Here is a 17,558-nt window from a genome sequence, read left to right on the forward strand (position 1 = left end):
GTTCTGGCAACGTGAGGGAGGAAACTCGGGCAGAGGTTTAGAAAACATCCGAAGGGATATGGGAACGACAGTGTGGAAGGCGACTCAGTGAGGTACTGAGGCCGTTGGGCTGCAGGGCACGGCGGGGCGGGAGAGAGCGGTAGGCAGCGGGCGGGAGACCGTCCTTGCCCCCACCCCACTCGTTCCCGCGCGGCACGTGGCTCGGGACGCCCGACATCCGGGTCCCGGAGGCGGCTGCGCGTGGGGGTCACGTGAACGGGAGCGCAGCGGCCATCTTAGAATCGGAGAATCCGCAGAGAAGCGGCGGCGGCGATAGTGTGTGAGAGAAAGCGAGAAGGAGAGACGGAGGCGGACCACTCTGCTTTATACCAGGTAATCAAAGCTCGCGTGGATATCACCTCGGGCTCGGTGCGGATGGGAAGAGCTGGAACCTCCATCTTGCTTACCCACTGGCCCGGCTCCGCCCCTTCGATCCCCCCCCCATCTCTTAGGCCCCGTCGCATCCCCCCGCCTCGAGTGACTGCGGTTCCTGCTTTGGTCTTCAGGAGAGCTCGAGGCCTCTTACCTCTGACCGAGTGAAGCTCGTCGGAGAGAGAGAAGCAGCTGCCTGACAAGGTACTGGGCGGAGAAAGGGAAGATAATCCCGGCCCTCAAGCCACCGTTCAAAACTAACCCATTTCACCCCCGAATTAATTCGGTTTGAATTTACTCGAACTAAAAATGAACGCGCAGTAAATCTGGAGAGCGGTGGATGGAGATCAGACGTGGCAGCTCTGCTTCCAGGGTTGTTTGGCAACGAGGAACCTTCTCGCAATTTGAGATGTCAAACATCGGGCTTTTTATTAATATTTCATTCATAATTAATAAACAACCCCCCCAAGAATGTCCCCGCTCCCACATCCAAACAGATGGCAGTTTGTGTTGCTTGACAAGTTCTAAATGGACATTTAACTTCAAAAAATCTTTCTGAAATAATACATTGCATTATTATGCAAAGGGAATGGCTGTTTGCATTAGGGTGCCTGCAGACACTTTCTACGGTGATCTTTCTCCCTGTATTTGAAGTTGTCCCCATCCTTTTTGTATTTGGAGTAGGTCCAAATTATGACTTATTAACAACAGTGAGCGATCTTTGTGCGTTTTGATCACACCTCTCTTTGTGTGACATTGATTTATATATCTTTGGGGGGTAGAAGGGGGAAATGTTTTGTGGGAAGGTAAACACTTGTGCGATTTGAATCGTGCACTTGGGGGAATGTTTTGACGATCTGAGACGGTCTTGTCAGTGGGGCGTGTTGCAGTCTTTGCAACAGACAAGGCCCAAAATAGTCTTGCATCTGTTTGTTATTGTGTTTGTGGGTCATGATGTGCTTTAAATTAAAAAAAATGCTAACTGAACTTATATGTGCTTTAACAGTTAATTGTAGTCCATAGTCTGTTAGACCGTCGTTAGACGGTTGTTTGAAATTGAGAGTCATGTTTTGCACTTATTTTTGGCATTGTTCCATGTGACAGAGTATGCTTGTATGTTAAAAGCATTTTTCTTTTGTAATGTAATTGCCAAGTAAACTTTTGGAAATGCTATGTTGTTGAACAAATTTTGTTTTTTTTAAAAATGTGGGCGTGCAATAATTTTATGGTTTCAAAAGTGATATAGCAAAATGGCTATCCAAGTTTGATGGTTATTTGCCTGTTGTGTTAATGACGACCAGTAAGGTTTTTTTGGTGTGTGTTGTGCTGCCTTGTAGTTTTGAAATTGCAGTGCTAACTCAGTTTAACCAGTGGAATTAGTTGCTTTTCTCATGGATCCGTTGTCCAAATTGAAATACAAATGAACTGCTGGACATGTTCTGCAGAACTAGTTGGGTCACTGATGTAAAATACTAACATTCTTTTCTGCTTTGTCTGACTAATTGAGATTTGTTTTAATTTCAGTTTTTAAAATTTCTGGCAGCTGTAATTTTTTTAAAAAGTTCAATCAATGGTTGATTGCCTTTATCTCAAATGAGAAGTTAGTATATCCCATCACTTATAAGTGGGATGCTTGGTTTTGTGTACACTCTCACATGTTACTGCCTGTTACGCTGCTGGCATTTAGGTCAGCAGTGAAGGTCCTCCATATTCTATGTTGCTGTTTCCGTCACAATTTTGTTTTTATCAGTCAAGGTTGTTAGCCCTGAGATGAACCTGGAGGAGGGACCACTCTTAGCCTGGCCTCTACTTTGACTTGTTTGACATGGATGACCCTACCAAGAGCCAAAACATAGAGCCCTGATTCCAGCCAACATAGCTCTTTGGTCATTGAGGCACGCAAGCCTCGTGAATTTACTTACTGATAATGATGGAGATATTTAGAAACCCACAATCTCCAACCTGTCAGTGACCCCTCAACAAACTTTCTGTTCTGTCCTTTCCTCCCTGTTCCATCCACTTTCAGTTCCCTGGAATTCCCTCCCTCTCCCTCCTTTCTATGTCACCACCCTTTGCCTTCATTCACTTGACAGCATTCCCTCTCTCCTTTCTCCCTCCATCAACATCATCATCAGCAGGTGCCGTGCCCAGTTTGAGCTTTGGCTGCCATGGCCCACGCACTCCTGTTTCGGGTCAAGTGGATCAATTCATTGGTATTCATTTCCAGTTCTCTGGCTGCTGTCTCCATCATCATTTGTCTTTGCCTTCCTTTTGCTTTCTTCCCTTCAATCTTTCCCATAATTACCAAAAATTCTAACTCCTCTTTCCTAATCACATGTCCAATGAAGTTACGTTGCCTTTTCATGATCTCATACATTATTTCTCTTTTTGTGTTTGCTCTGTTCATGCCATCGTCGTTAGATAATTCGTTTCGTCCATGATATTCTTTGCATCCTCCTCAAAAAAACACTTCTCTGCTGCTTCAATTTGTTTCCTCATATTACTAGATATTGTGCAACATTCTGAGCCATATAACATAACTGGATAAACGTAACATTTCAGTACTCTGAGGCGGGTTGTCATGCCTAGTTTAGTGTTGGTCAGTGTACTCTTCATTCTCGTAAAGGTGTCTTTTGCCATCTCTATTCTTCTATTGATGTCCAAGTCGCACCTGCCATCTGATGTCACCCAGCTTCCTAAGGAACAAAAGTTCTGTACTTGTTTTATGTCTTCCCCATTTATTCTCAGCCTGCAGATAGGATTCTCCTTTTTGGATATCACCATACATTCTGTCTTTTTGCAATTGAGATAGTCTGATTTTTGCACTTTCTTCAACAACTATATGAATTAAGTTTTGTAATTCTTCCTCTGTACTTGCAATTAACACAGTGTCATCCGCATATCTGAAATTATTGATGTTCTCCCTCCATATTCCACCCATTTATTTTCTCCCCCACCTCTGCTTAGTTACTATGATTTCTGGTTTTCATTAGGTTTTAGCATAATCCAATTTATAACAATGTTGCAACATTAAAGATGTATTATAGAACCAGAAGTACAGGTGTATGTAGGATGATTCAGATACAAAAGGTTGTGTATCTCTATGATCCCATACGACTGAGACACGAGTTGTCAAAGACTTGAAACAACCCATTCCTACTTTGTAGGTGTCACTGGACGATGATGCTGTAAAAGTCTTGGTGATGTTTACTGTGTCTTTTGCACCTCCAGTTGAATGCACAAGTTGTTGCGGTCTTTCATTCTATTATGGTTATTCTATTATGGATTTATTGAGTATGTCCACAAGAAAATGAACCTCAGGGTTGGGTATGGTGACATACATATACTTTAATAATAAATTTACTTTGAATTTTTCAACTTTGACGGCTCTTTGCAGCCTGCCAAGACCTTTTGAGACATTGGTAACATCACCATCTTTCCAATTTGCTTTGCCTTTAGGCACTGACATTTATATAACCCCTTAAAATGGGGAAAATGGCAAGTATGGAAGTATTAGGACCAATGATTGAAACTTTGATATGATGGTAGGGTTTAATCAAGGATGAATTGAAGCAATTTTTTTTGTTCAGTGCCTTGGAGACCAGTGAACCAGAATCAGAGAGAGGCTATCTTGAAGAGTAATATACTTGAAGGAGTTTAACATTGAACATAGAAGAGTACAGCTCAGGAACAGGCCTTTCAGCCCACAGTGTTGTGCTGAATCAGAATCAGGTTTATTATCACTGGAAACAACAGGAATTCTGCAGATGCTGGAAATTCAAGCAACATACATCAAAGTTGCTGGTGAACGCAGCAGGCCAAGCAGCATCTATAGGAAGAGGCGCAGTCGACATTTCAGGCCGAGACCCTTCGTCAGGACTAACTGAAGGAAGAGTGAGTAAGGGATTTGAAAGCTGGAGGGGGAGGGGGAGATGCAAAATGATAGGAGAAGACAGGAGGGGGAGGGATAGAGCCGAGAGCTGGACAGGTGATAGGCAAAAGGGGATACGAGAGGATCATGGGACAGGAGGCCTAGGGAGAAAGACGGGGGGGGGGTGACCCAGAGGATGGGCAAGAGGTATATTCAGAGGGACAGAGGGAGAAAAAGGAGAGTGAGAGAAAGAATGTGTGCATAAAAATGAGTAACAGCTGGGGTACGAGGGGGAGGTGGGGCCTAGCGGAAATTAGAGAAGTCAGTGTTCATGCCATCAGGTTGGAGGCTACCCAGACGGAATATAAGGTGTTGTTCCTCCAACCTGAGTGTGGCTTCATCTTTACAGTAGAGGAGGCCGTGGATAGACATGTCAGAATGGGAATGGGATGTGGAATTAAAATGTGTGGCCACTGGGAGATCCTGCTTTCTCTGGCGGACAGAGCGTAGATGTTCAGCAAAGCGGTCTCCCAGTCTGCGTCGGGTCTCACCAATATATAAAAGGCCACATGGGGAGCACCGGACGCAGTATATCACCCCAGTCGACTCACAGGTGAAGTGATGCCTCACCTGGAAGGACTGTTTGGGGCCCTGAATGGTGGTAAGGGAGGAAGTGTAAGGGCATGTGTAGCACTTGTTCCGCTTACACGGATAAGTGCCAGGAGGGAGATCAGTGAGGAGGGATGGGGGGGACGAATGGACAAGGGAGTTGTGTAGGGAGCGATCCCTGCGGAATGCAGAGGGGGGGGGAGGGAGGGAAAGATGTGCTTAGTGGTGGGATCCCGTTGGAGGTGGCGGAAGTTACGGAGAATAATATGTTGGACCCGGAGGCTGGTGGGGTGGTAGGTGAGGACCAGGGGAACCCTATTCCTAGTGGGGTGGTGGGAGGATGGAGTGAGAGCAGATGTACGTGAAATGGAGGAGATGTGTTTAAGAGCAGAGTTGATAGTGGAGGAAGAGAAGCCCCTTTCTTTAAAAAATGAAGACATCTCCCTCGTCCTAGAATGAAAAGCCTCATCTTGAGAGCAGATGCGGCGGAGACGGAGGAATTGCGAGAAGGGGATGGCGTTTTTGCAAGAGACAGGGTGAGAAGAGGAATAGTCCAGATAGCTGTGAGAGTCAGTAGGCTTATAGTAGATATCAGTGGATAAGCTGTCTCCAGAGACAGAGACAGAAAGATCTAGCAAGGGGAGGGAGGTGTCGGAAATAGACCAGGTAAACTTGAGGGCAGGGTGAAAGTTGGAGGCAAAGTTAATAAAGTCAACGAGTTCTGCATGCGTGCAGGAATCAGCGCCAATGCAGTCGTCGATATAACGAAGGAAAAGTGGGGGACAGATACCAGAATAGGCACGGAACATAGATTGTTCCACAAACCCAACAAAAAGGCAGGCATAGCTAGGACCCATACGGGTGCCCATAGCTACACCTTTAGTTTGGAGGAAATGGGAGGAGCAAAAGGAGAAATTATTAAGAGTAAGGACTAATTCCACTAGACGGAGCAGAGTGGTGGTAGAGGGGAACTGATTAGGTCTGGAATCCAAAAAGAAGCGTAGAGCTTTGAGACCTTCCTTTTTGGATTCCAGACCTAATCAGTTCCCCTCTACCACCACTCTGCTCCGTCTAGCGGAATTAGCCCTTACTCTTAATAATTTCTCCTTTTGCTCCTCCCATTTCCTCCAAACTAAAGGTGTAGCTATGGGCACCCGTATGGGTCCTAGCTATGCCTGCCTTTTTGTTGGGTTTGTGGAACAATCTATGTTCCGTGCCTATTCTGGTATCTGTCCCCCACTTTTCCTTCGCTATATCGACGACTGCATTGGCGCTGCTTCCTGCACGCATGCAGAACTCGTTGACTTTATTAACTTTGCCTCCAACTTTCACCCTGCCCTCAAGTTTACCTGGTCTATTTCCGACACCTCCCTCCCCTTTCTAGATCTTTCTGTCTCTGTCTCTGGAGACAGCTTATCCACTGATATCTACTATAAGCCTACTGACTCTCACAGCTATCTGGACTATTCCTCTTCTCACCCTGTCTCTTGCAAAAACGCCATCCCCTTCTCGCAATTCCTCCGTCTCCGCCGCATCTGCTCTCAGGATGAGGCTTTTCATTCTAGGACGAGGGAGATGTCTTCATTTTTTAAAGAAAGGGGCTTCCCTTCCTCCACTATCAACTCTGCTCTTAAACACATCTCCTCCATTTCACGTACATCTGCTCTCACTCCATCCTCCCACCACCCCACTAGGAATAGGGTTCCCTTGGTCCTCACCTACCACCCCACCAGCCTCCGGGTCCAACATATTATTCTCCGTAACTTCCGCCACCTCCAACGGGATCCCACCACTAAGCACATCTTTCCCTCCCTCCCCCCCTCTCTCTGCATTCCGCAGGGATTGCTCCCTACACAACTCCCTTGTCCATTCGTCCCCCCCATCCCTCCCCACTGATCTCCCTCCTGGCACTTATCCGTGTAAGCGGAACAAGTGCTACACATGCCCTTACACTTCCTCCCTTACCACCATTCAGGGCCCCAAACAGTCCTTCCAGGTGAGGCATCACTTCACCTGTGAGTCGACTGGGGTGATATACTGCGTCCGGTGCTCCCCATGTGGCCTTTTATATATTGGTGAGACCCGACGCAGACTGGGAGACCGCTTTGCTGAACATCTACGCTCTGTCCGCCAGAGAAAGCAGGATCTCCCAGTGGCCACACATTTTAATTCCACATCCCATTCCCATTCTGACATGTCTATCCACGGCCTCCTCTACTGTAAAGATGAAGCCACACTCAGGTTGGAGGAACAACACCTTATATTCCGTCTGGGTAGCCTCCAACCTGATGGCATGAACATTGACTTCTCTAACTTCCGCTAGGCCCCACCTCCCCCTCGTACCCCAGCTGTTACTCATTTTTATGCACACATTCTTTCTCTCACTCTCCTTTTTCTCCCTCTGTCCCTCTGAATATACCTCTTGCCCATCCTCTGGGTCACCCCCCCCCCGTCTTTCTCCCTAGGCCTCCTGTCCCATGATCCTCTCGTATCCCCTTTTGCCTATCACCTGTCCAGCTCTCGGCTCTATCCCTCCCCCTCCTGTCTTCTCCTATCATTTTGCATCTCCCCCTCCCCCTCCAGCTTTCAAATCCCTTACTCACTCTTCCTTCAGTCAGTCCTGACGAAGGGTCTCGGCCTGAAACGTCGACTGCGCCTCTTCCTATAGATGCTGCTTGGCCTGCTGCATTCACCAGCAACTTTGATGTATGTTGCTTATTATCACTGGCATGTGTTGTGGAACCAGCTATGAAGCAAATCAAAACCACCCAAACGGTTATCTCTCTTAACTACACAATGTCCATATCCCTCCATCTTCCTCACATTCATGTCCCTATCCAAATGTCTCTTAAAAGCCTCTAATGTATTTCCCTCCACCACCATACAAGGCAGCGCATTCCAGGCATCCACAACTCTGAGTTAAAAAAAACACCCCTCATATCCCCTTTGAACCTACACCCTTCTCACCCTCAATGCATGCCCCTGGTATTAGACATTTCTACCTTGGGAAACAGATGCTCCCCATCCAGCCTTTTTATGCCTCTCATAATCTTATAAATCTCTATCAGATCTCCCTTCAGCCTCTGGTGCTCCTGAGAAAACCCAGCTTAGATAAAGCTGAGGTGAGAGAGGGTAGGGGATGGGAGCTGGGAATTTGGAAATGAGGATGGGAGTTTTAAAATTGTTTTCTTGTTAAACGTCTAAATCTAGTTCCGCAAGTAAAGGAATTTGGGTGACCATGAAATGTTCATATTCATATACAGTTGGCATGGTTTTACTGTTGAGAGGGGAGCCCTAATATCAATCCATGACTGAATAATTGAAACAATGGGGTCCATTCAAATGAAGTCTATTAGTAGCTTTCCCTCCTACTCTGTTGCACTTAGTTTTCTTATCTGTGGGACTGTTTGATTACTGGGGTGGTATTGCACAAGTGCCTGCAAACCTGCCTAAGTTTTCTTTGAAGTGTGTGTGGGCTGTATAACAATGGAAAGTACTACAGTAGTTGGCTTGTCCATTCAAATTAGGATGGTCTTGAGTCTGATTCTTGATCTGTACTGCTATTTTGGGTAATCTTGCTGAATTCGTGACACCACTACCGCCCAACCCACCCTTCAAACATCCTAACACCTCCTGCTTGGCTTTGGTCGAACTGAAATACGGTGCTTAGGTTTGCAAGTGAGAATGGGCAGACATCTATGATGTGCAGCTAGATCTCGAGTTGATTTGGTGCTTTCAGAAAAACAAAAAAAAACCCTTCGGCTCAGGATTCTGTTGATTAAATTGCAATTCTTTTGGTTAGTTTGTAGGAAATAACATTTACTTTTGGGTCTTTTACAGATTTATTTCTTTTAGGTGGTGGTGAGACATCAAGTCATCAGAATATACTCTGCAAACTTATTCCTGGCTGTAGTACAGTAAGTTAATTTTAAATTTAGTTATTGTACTAGCAAATCTTTAAACTCAGTGTAATCAGTGGGAGCAGTGGAGTGGGATTTTGTGAAATATTCATGGCTTGTACACTTGAATTGAAAGCTTTCAGTTTGTTACTGCCTTTCCAAGCTTTGGGTTGTCACAGCAGCAAGTACTTTGTAACACCATGATTAGTTAGCTGCATGGGAGCAACTTTAATTTCTCCTCCCCATTACACGATGCACTACATGGACCAGTTACGTGCGTATATTTTAACCTGTGAAAGCAGAGAGTTTAAGCACATCTCATGAATTGTGTGTATTTCCTTTTAAAGGTTTCATTAGCACTTGGAGTACTGTCCTAATACAAGCTAAAAGGGCGCAGAGCTGGTATCCACAACCTTCTGATGCACTTGTCTCTATGGCTGCCAGCGCTAGACTTCGTGTCAGACGCTGTCCCCACCAATATCTGAACTAAAATACAAACTACGAAAACACGTAAGTAAATATGGCTAAATTTCACAGTAAGATCAGTGCAGGCACATGACCAAATCTGCATTTGTAGTAACTTCACTGGTGTTCCATTGTCAAATAAGCTCTTGGCTGGTTTCTGATTTTGAGACTGTCCAACCCCACCACCTCTTTTACATGTGTTAAAATGGCTGCTGTGGATCAAGAGAACTTCTGTGGCCTGTCTCTTGATGAAATTTCAATTAGCAGCAGAGTTGCGTGGGCAGAGAATAAGCCAGGTTAATCCTTTTGCTGGGGTGGTGATAAGAAAAATTTGCAGAATTGAAAATGACATGCTGTCATCTATAAATGAAGAAATGAGCAGCCTTCACTTGGCAGAAAGGGAACCTTTTTTCCCTTTTAATCTTATTTTTTTTAAAAATTACCCTTGCTAAAACTAGACTGTGAAGATGTAAACACAGGTAACAGTGCATCCTGCAAGTCCCATGGATTCACATTTGGCATCAGAGCTACATGACCAAGCTGTGAGTATGGAGAGTGATTTAGGGTACCGCATCATAGAAAGTAAATGACAGTCATGAAGTTACACAGCATGGATAAGGCCCTTCAGCCCAACTCATTCTCAGCTAGTCTCATTTGCTTGCATTTCTCATATATCCCTATAAGTTAGGGGTTCACAACCTTTTATGCCATGGACCAACACCGTTAAACAAGGCATCTATGGACTTGGGTTGGCAACTCCTGCTCTAATGTATGCACCTGTCCAAATGTCTTTTACGTTTTGTGATTATACCCATATCCACCACTTCTTCTGGCCACCAATTCCGTTCTGTGCACCATCCACTGGAAAAACTTGCCCCTCAGGTCCCCTTTAAAATCTTTCCTCTATCAACTGAACCATTCTCTATAGTTTTTGACTCCTTCGCCCTAGGAAAAAGACAAGTGATCACCCACATGATCTGTGCCCCTCAGTTGTATAAACCTCAGCTCCAGGCAAAGCAGTCCAAGCTTATCTAGTCTCTCCCTATATCTCAAGCTCTCTAATCTCAGCATGACCTTTTTGAATCTTTTCTAATCCCTTCTGGCTTAAATTTCATCCTTCCAACAGTACATATTATTTATTATAAATTACACATTTAAAGATAAAGATTTTTACTTATGTATATGAAGGACTTAAGTCAATTCAATTGGATTCAGTATGTTGACCAGAACTGCACACAGTATTCTAGAAGTGGGCTCGCTGGTGTCTGGTAGCCGTTGGTCTTCCCACATTCCAAGAAGGGTTACGGTTAGTAAGTTGTGGGCATGCAATGTTGGCGCTCGAAGCATGGTGATATTTTGGGGTATTGGTCATTGACATAAAGCATGCACTTTACTGTATATTTTGACATGTAAAGCTACAGAAATCTGTTGTAACCCTGGACACACTGCACCATCAAGTTTGGTGTCGTCTGCAAACTTACTAATCATGCCACTAATGTTCTCTTCCAAATAGCTAATATGTATGGCAAACAGCATTGATCCCTGCAGCATGCGTAGGTCACAGGCCTGCAGTCTGAAAAACAGCCCTTCACTACCACCCTTTGAAATGCAAGCAAGGCACATTTCCCCTGACTCTCAATCTCATTGCTGGCTCTGTCCCTTGTATCTGTGATAGAAGTCACATCCACTATCCTGAAGATAAACTCAAAGTGGCTGGCCCATATAGAAGTCCTTGATTGGGTTCAGGAAGTGTGTGCCAGTCAATTGCATTGTGAACCATGAAGATGTGAATTGTTCACATGCAGAACCCCTTTGAAGCAGCAGGATCACACCACATTACAAAGTACCCACTCTCCTGTCCCATCCCTGGAATAGTTTGAAGTTCCCTCAATGTCTTTATTAGTCACCTTAAAACCAGAGTGCAAGCAACTTTCAGGAATGCATAAGGAGTGGCAAAACAAGCAGGATAATGTAAAGAGCCAGCTCCTTTTCATGTTTTTCTAAGCCTGATCCCAGAGATGGCATGGAGAAGTGAAAGTTACTTAGAATTCTACCACAATTGTTATATATTGCCTTATTTCCTATTTTTTTGAATCTGCTCAGTGCACTGTTATTGGGCAAGGACAGGGTGAAGTTTTGACTTTTGAAGTTTCATTAAAGCTTGGTGAAGAATACCCACTTTGTCCCAGAGAGTTGTTGAGTGATTATTCTTGGCTTGTTAGGGAAAGTATAAAATACCTTTAGAATTGACAGAACTGAGTAGATTAGGAATCAGATCAGAAGATTATTCTCTTTTCCATGACTTTTTTGTACAAAATTAATCTTGATCCTTTTCTTGATGCTGTACCACAGCTGACCATAGGCTTCTGTAGAATGTCAGATTATTTTTTTAAAAAAAGACACTCAAAGCTGCTGCGCAGTTGACTTTGTGGTTAAGAAAGCATATGGTGCATTGGCCTTCTTCAAACGTGGGATTGAGTTTAGGAGCCGAGAGGTAATGTTGTAGCTATATAGGACCCTGGTCAGACTGCACTTGGAGTACTGTGCTCAGTTCTGGTCACCTCACTATAGGAAGGATGTGGAAACTATAGAAAGGGTGCAGAGGAAATTTACAAGGATGTTGCCTGGATTGGAGAGCGTGCCTTATAAGAATAGGTTGAGTGAACTCGGCCTTTTTTCCTTGGAGTGACAGAGGATGAGAAGTGACCTGATAAAGGTGTATAAGATGATGAGAGGCATTGATCGTGTGGCTAGTCAGAGGCTTTTTCCCAGGACTGAAATAGCTAGTGCGAGAGGGCACAGTTTTAAGGTGCTTGGAAGTAGATACAGAGGAGATGTCAGGGGTAAGTTTTTTACGCAGAGAGTGGTGAGTTCGTGGAACGGGCTGCTGTTGGAGGCGGATACGATAGGGTCTTTTAAGCGACTCCTGGTCAGGTACATGGAGCTCAGAAAAAGAGGGCTGTGGGTAACCTAGGTAATTTCTAAGGTAAGGACATGTTCAGCATAGCTTTGTGGGCCAAAGATCCTATATTGTGCTGTAGGTTTTCTATGTTTCTATGTTCTATTGTTAGAAGTTAAAAAGCTTCTGCTAAACACAAATATGATTTTTCGTAAACTTAGTTCGTAAACTAGTTACTATATGTGATTTATTTAAAACTTGTTATTACTCAAGTGTTGTGTTTTGGGATATTAAAGTGTTTGAAAGCATTTTGCAACTGAGTTTCATTTTCCAAGGTCAGACTAATTCAGAGTACGCTTTAAAACATGGTATGTATGCATCAAAATGTTAAGCCAGATGAAGCAGTGTGGGGATGTCACAAATCTGATGCTAGTTTGCTCACGCAAATAAAATGTACAGTAAACCCGATCAGTTTCTTCTGCTCCACTTGAGTTTCTCCTCGCTGTTTCTTCTCAGCTTATCCCTCTTCCCTTTAGTTTATCCAAGTTCATCTTAAATGCATCCATTCTGCTCGGCTATGTACGGCGCAGAAGCATGCCCATACTCTTGACGTGCACCAAGTAAAGAAACTTCTTAATCTGTTTTGAAATTTTCTGGGAATTCATCAGTTGTTGGCCTTTGATTTTCGTCGTCAAGAAAAACTGCTGTTTGAGTGTCTATAGCCAACTCTCCAAGATCACATCTCAGACCCATTACTCTGTTCAATCCAGTCGAGTTTAATTGTCATTTCAATCTTGCATGAATACTCATGAATACAGCCAAAAGAAACAGAGTTACCAGACGGTCAAGGTGCAAAACACAGTACAGTAACACAAAAAATAGTAACACAATCACGCAATAAAAAAGTCAAAAATTCGCACCATCACTACAATAGAGCTAACTGCTTCAGCCTGAACGTGATGCAATTTTTGCAGCAAAATGTGACGACCAAAAAGCTACAAGATAGCCAATCTTTGGGGACTCTGCTTGTTTTCATTGTACTTTAGACTTGGGAAATATCTTGGGTCTGATTTTTAAACTGGTAGAAAAATCTCTTGTTTAGTTTTGGTCCCATTTGTCATGTCTCTAATACTCATGCTGCACTTTTATGTAGCTTAATATTGAACAATGGAAACTCAAACCAAATTTAAAATTCTCAAACTGCAGTATGAGTTATCCTCACTTTTATCTAAGAAAATACAAGGGAGGCAAAAATTGCAGATGTTGGAGATATGAGCTAGTAAATGTGGGAATGTTCAGTAGGCTATTCGGTGCTGTTAGTGAATAAGCAACAATGATTTGGATTTATTACATTTTGTCAGTGGCCCGAAATGGAGTAACGTAAAATTTAAAGAACATTTTATTATCAAAGTACATGTATGTCACCATGTACTGAGATACAATTTCCTGGGGGCACACTCAGTAAATCTATAGAATCGCAAACACAAGGAATTCTGCAGATGCTGGAAATTCAAGCAACACATCAAAGTGGCTGGTGAACGCAGCAGGCTAGGCAGCATCTCTACGAAGAGGTACAGTCGATGTTTTGGGACGAGACCCTTCGTCAGGACTAACTGAAGGAAGGGCTAGTAAGAGATTTGAAAGTAGTAAGAGATTGCCGGCTAGAATGCAGTTCTGCGGGAGGAGCTTGGCTGTTTGGGCGCAAGCTGCCTTTTTTCGTAACAGTGAAAACACCTGTTCGCGAAAACAGGTAACTAATGTAGGTCTTTTGTAACAGCGAGGTGTCGTAAAGCGAACGTTTGGAAAACAGGGGCCACCTGTACTTGGACAATTGGAGAGTGGTTTTACAGCCAGTTTTTCAATTGGCACATTTGGTTGTGAAGGTGTGATTTCATATTTTATTTTTTTTTCTTTTTTTTTTAAATTTTATTTTTTTTAAATTTTATTTTTATGTGATTTCATATTTTAAATAATCAGCTGCAATTGTAGACACCCAGAACTTAAGCACTGGGGACTTTAATAGACCCATTGCTATGGATGTGGTAAAGTTGATTGTGTGAATGGTGATTGTGAGACATTGCATTTTAATGTTCAAAATAGATTTATTATCCAAGTACATATCTATTAGGTGGTGTAGTAGCATTCGCACCAAACTTTGAGGAGAGTGGACCTGGGTTCGAATCCAGACAGCTTATTGTACACTTTCCATCCATTCTGGGTTGAGCGTCGAGCTAGCAACTTGGCCTCGTAAAAAAAAATAGACAAAATGCCAAAGAAACGGCAAAGGTTGCCGCCCTTTGCACCACAAGGCACAAAAAAGAATGTTTGATACCATATTCTACCTTGAGATTCACTTTCTTGCAGACATTTACAGGAAAACATAAGAAATACAACAGAATTTACAAAAACACAAAACAGAGATTGACAAACAACCGATGTGCAAAAGGAAAAAAATGTGCAAATAAATAACAATAATACTGAGAGTGAGTTGTAAAAGAGTCCTGGAAAGTGAGTCTGTAAGTTGTAGAATCAGTTTAAAGTTGTGGGCAGTGAAGTTATCTATGCTGTTTCAAGAGGCTGCGGATTGTAGGCTCAAAGAGCAGACTGGCCTGCTTTTGAATCTGGTGGTATAGGTCTTAAAGTGTGTCCACCTTCTGCCTGATGGTAGCAGCGAGAAGAGAGCATGTCTTGGATGGTGAGAGTCTTTGATGCATACTTCTTTCTTGTGGCAGTGCTGTGAAGTGAATGAATTCAGTATGGAGAGGGCTTGGCGTGGGATAGACTAGGTTGTACCCACCACTTTTTGTAGTGTTTTCCATTCCTGGGTATTGATGTTTCCATACCAGGCTGTGATGCAACCAGTTCGGGTACTCTCCTCTGCATCTATAGAAGTTTGTCAAATACTTTGGTGGCTTGCTGAATCTACACAAACATCTAAGGAAGCAGAGGTGCTGTTGTGCCTTTGTGCTGATATTTGCATGCTGATGCCAAGGAATTTAAAGCTGCTGACAATCCATCTCTGATCTTCTATCAGGACTAGCTCATGGGCTTGCAGCTTCTTCCTTCTGTAGTCGATAATCAACTCTTTGGTTCTGTTGATGTTGAGTGAGAGGTTTTTGTTATGGCACTACTCAAAAAGAGTTAAAATCTCCATTTTAAAAAAAATATATGTATATATGTGTGTGTGTGTGTATATGTGTGTATATAATATATATATATGTGTATATATATATGTGTGTGTGTGTGTGTGTGTATATGTGTGTGTGTGTGTGTGTATATATATATATATATATATAAATAATATGTGTGTGTGTGTGTGTATGATTTAGATAGATCTCTGCCTGTGTTTTAAAAAAAAGCCTTTTTCTTTTCTTCCAAGTCTTCGAAGTGGAACTTTCTTACCTTTGGGGTTCTGTCTACAAACTACTACAACTGAAGCTTAGTTCCTTTCTGTGTTAGATTTTTCTGCTTTTATACTGCACATCTGACCATGGGATTTTACCTAGTTCTCTTTGTTCTGATGAATCTTAGTTTATAGAAGGCAAGTAATAGTTGTGTTTGGAAGTTATTATTTTCTTTGCATCCTAACACAACAACCCGTGCTTATGGAGCATGGACAGCACAGCCCCTTTGGGTGTAGTGCATTCTCCAACAAATACTTCTGATGAGAATATCAATTATCTTTAGCACTGGAGTCTGGTGTAAATAAAAAGACCTGTGCCTGTGGAATGCCTTTCACAACCTCCCTATCCTAGAGCACCAGGAATAGGAACAGACACTGGCAATTCCTGTGCTGTGCCTCCTGCACCATTTATTGTGATGACAATATTCTATTTCATCTTTAGCTTTATATGTTTGAAAGCATTAGCTAGAGCACGAGAGAATTTTTTCTCATTCAAGGTAATGAAGAGTAATGTAGGTTTTTTGTTTGGTTTCTGTAAATAAGAACTGTTTAATGTTTCATCCAAAAAATATACTGCTGTAAACTTGGTTTAGTGCAGAGGTTCTTGACCTTTGTTATACCATGGACCCCTTTGTCAGTCTGGTGAAGCCTATGGACCCTTCTCAGAATAATGTATTTAAATAAATAAAGTACACAGGATTACAAAACAAACCAATTATATTGAAATAGTTATCAAAACATTACTATATCAGAAATTTGTCTTTTTTAATATGCTTTATAACACATTAAATAAGATTATCCATTTAAAATATAGGCAAGTTTAAAATTTTTTTAAAAAGACGTATCAGTGTGAATGCTGTTGTTACTTAGCTTGGATAAGAACATTAAACTAGGGGTATTCTTTGACAAAGCAACATGCATATCATGTTGGACATCCAATGGATTTTGATTATTTTTTAAAAAAAAATGTCTACAAGTGTCGAAAATCCTGATTCATAAATAGAATTAAAGCTTCCTTAGATGGTTTTACAAGGCAAGGATAGGCTTCCCTCAGGGAACATCAGAATTCTCCAAGGCTTTTTGAGTTAAATTCCAATCGTAGTAAGGTTTTTTTTTTGACCTGGAGATCAATGAGTTCATCTTTGGCTAGAATGATAAACACCTTTGATACAGTTCATATCGGAAAGAAAAGGCCTGCAAAATCCATGGTTCAATTTAATGCCAATAAGATAGAAATAACTTTGGAAAGAATTCTAACGTGTTTCCAGGAGTTTATAGTTGTCTCTCTTCAAACTAATAGAGAATTACTTTGAAAAGAGAACTCCATCTTGATAGAGCACTTCCTCCAGCATTTGAAAATTCGCAAAGATGTCCTTCCTGTAATTTGGCTATTGTTGTGCGTGGAGTTGTGTGGTATTACAAAAGGTCGTGCGGCTTTATGGAGAGTTAAGAATTCCCACTTGAACTGCCCATTTTTGCAAAACTTTAACAAACAGTAAAAATGACTGACCACTTTCTTTGCATTGATCAGCAAGCAATTATGGATAGGGAATAATGGAGTTCAACGTAGATGTCTGGGTCACAAATGTGAGTTCACGTGACTTCACCATTTGGTGGCTGAACGGCTCCTAGGCACAAGGCAGCTTGATAGTTGGCCCGCTACGTCACACAAGCATCTGCAGACAGGAAGACTGTGATCATGTTTGATCTATCGACAGGTCTAATAACTACCATAATTTTGAAGTAGTGATGAGTGTGCAGTAAACAATATCTTGAGATTTTTGTAACAACTGTAATGTGATATGTAAATATCTGATTTCTATTGGTGGCCAAGTCACAGGTACTGCTAATAGTACTGTGGTTTGTGGTCTACATTCAATCATCGACAGAAATGCAAAATTTCAGTTAGAGGGTAGTGAAAATAAAGATATAAATTTTTTTCTCATCCAAGTTCACAGACCCCAGGTTTCCAACCCCTGGTCTCGAGTTTTGTGCTTGTAT

At 42.5% G+C, this 17,558-nt stretch overlaps 1 protein-coding gene across 6 annotated transcripts in view; it reads left to right on the plus strand.

The window, feature by feature from the left end:
• The first annotated feature begins 237 nt into the window (after positions 1 to 237).
• LOC134346920 (GRB10-interacting GYF protein 2-like) overlaps positions 238 to 17,558 on the plus strand; it is a 173,344-nt gene continuing 156,023 nt past the window's right edge. For 5 of the 6 annotated variants that reach the window (XM_063048776.1, XM_063048771.1, XM_063048774.1 and 2 more), the window contains exons 1-3: positions 238 to 372; positions 8,732 to 8,808; positions 9,138 to 9,300. The gene's annotated coding sequence lies outside the window, so the exon portion shown is untranslated. The remainder of the gene's footprint in view (positions 373 to 8,731; positions 8,809 to 9,137; positions 9,301 to 17,558) is intronic. The other variant, XM_063048773.1, reaches the window with a different exon arrangement.

Source organism: Mobula hypostoma, chromosome 5 (genome assembly GCF_963921235.1).
Source record: "Mobula hypostoma chromosome 5, sMobHyp1.1, whole genome shotgun sequence".
NCBI classification, from domain to species: domain Eukaryota; kingdom Metazoa; phylum Chordata; class Chondrichthyes; order Myliobatiformes; family Myliobatidae; genus Mobula; species Mobula hypostoma.